Source organism: Fukomys damarensis, unplaced genomic scaffold (assembly GCF_012274545.1).
Source record: "Fukomys damarensis isolate Sample0158 unplaced genomic scaffold, DMR_v1.0_HiC HiC_scaffold_28, whole genome shotgun sequence".
In the NCBI taxonomy this organism is placed as follows: domain Eukaryota; kingdom Metazoa; phylum Chordata; class Mammalia; order Rodentia; family Bathyergidae; genus Fukomys; species Fukomys damarensis.
Window position 1 is genome coordinate 3,253,248 of NW_022900940.1, and position 2,229 is coordinate 3,255,476.

Consider the following 2,229-nt stretch of genomic DNA (forward strand, 5'->3'; position numbering starts at 1 on the left):
AAATAAATGTGATACCGTTTATGTTATGCCGCATGAAATAGAAATCTAATGTGCTATATGTTTATATAACTATATGTTAATAAACAATTACATAAAATACTGATATATTCTATGCAAAACGTCCTGGAAGAAGAACATCAGTATGACAGAGCTTTCCTCTGGGGCATAAAACGTGAGGGGAATTTTCGCTTTCTACTCCTGAAGATGGCTTCAACATAGTAAGGTTGAGAGATCACTTTTTCTTTGTGAAAATCAATATTGTAATGTTACATCATTATGTCGGATACCAGAATTCTGATATATAGATAGATAGATAGATATGTGTATACATATATATATATATATATATATATATATATAATATATGAATATTATTCAGCCATTGAAAATAAAATTACATTATTACAGCAACATGAATGGAACTGGAGAATGTGATGTTAAGTAAAATAAGTCAGATATAGAAAGATGAATATACATCATCTAAAAATTATAATGATGCCAAAATTTTCAACCGTTTTCTTCTGCGTCAGAAATACTGTACATGTATAAGAGTGAGTCTGGGTGGCTGGATAGAGAAAAATGCTTCTGTTCATGTATTTCACATAAATTTCACACAGCTTCTTGCACACATGCACACACACACACACACACCTTGGAGTGGAACAAGAATAAGATTTGGCATCAGAGCTGAATTTAAATCTTTATTCCCCATCGTGAGCCTCAAGACTGCAGGCGCTGCTGTTCATTTGTGAGTTGGACATAACAATATTTGCCTCGGAAATCTGATAATTAAATGAAATTCACAATGATTCTCAAAATATGATCCCTGATCTGCATTACTGGAAATTTATTACAAATGTAAATTTCAGACTTTCCCTCAACCTCCTGGGAAACCTACAGTGAGCCTAGAGAAGTAAAATCTGAAGCCCATTAGAGTGTTAGAGTTTGATAGGTGCCAGTAAAAGCTGACAGGAATGGTTAGCTGCTGTTACTAACTTGTGATATTTAATTTCCTCTTTGTCCCACTGAACCAGTGAACCTGAAGTTCATTGAACCCAAAGGAGCTGCTTCATGATCCCCTAGGTAGGTTCAGCGATAGTTCACTGAGCCAGCAGTGGGTGGCATCCTAGCCCATACCACGAAACACCAGCCTCTCCTGGGCCCCAAGTCTCAGTGTCAGCTCAGAAACCTCTTTTTCTTGCCCAGACCCTCCGCAGATGGAAACCACGGGAATCAAATCCTTGCTTGTTAAAATGTGCTCCTGGCTGGGCTCTCAACAATGCCTCCTTCCGAGTACACCTTGATTTGAGTAGCGGAGCACCACAGCTTGCCGGGACAGGGCCCTAGGGATCACCTAGTCCCCTCCCACCCATTTTCCAGGGGAAGGAACTGCAGCCTTCTCGAGACGGGCTGTGGAATTAGCCTCTGGAGACTGCAAAGGCACCGGGTTTTGAATCCGTTTGCCTCCGGACTAACTCCCTGAACTCGCGTGGTATTTTGACAGACGATGACTGGTGCTCCCTGGCTCGCACTGATTAGAAATAGCCACCTGCCTTTGCCAGTAATGAAAGCAACAGAGGCATGAGAACAAACTCCTCTTTAATGAATGTTTCATTTTAAATAGAGCGAAACTTAAGTTATTACACTTTCCTCTATGGTTGATAAACAGAGAGATCAGGGCAGTCTTAATTAGAAGGACAAGACCCCACATAAAAGCCCCCAAAAGACCTCTCTATAGTGAATCTGATACTCCCTTTCCCCCAAATGACAGAGACAAGGAACTACTACCAGTTGCTTTTGAACCATGACAGGACAAAGACACAATATGTACTTGTTTTCATTTAAAATGATTTAATGAAAAATAGAAATGCGTTTAAAAAAAAAAACAAAATTTCCACATTCCAACCAAAGGAAAAAAGAAGCATGGTTAGTATTTTGGAAGAGGAGCAGAAAATAATCATGCTACCAACAGTTTTATCTTTTTCATTTCTTTATTTTTAAATCTCTTTGAAGGTTTAATCAAGTAAATAAAAATGTTTACCGGACAGCAATGGCCTCCGATCAATGAGTAATAATATCGTCACCAATACCCACTTGGCAGCTTTGGTTCATGCAGTTCTGAGCATTTAGAAGGTAAAGGTTCTTAGTCATAACCTGTGTGTGTGTGTGTGTGTGTGTGTGTGTGTGTGTGTGTGTGTGTGTGTGTGTGTGTGTGTGTGTGTGTGTGTG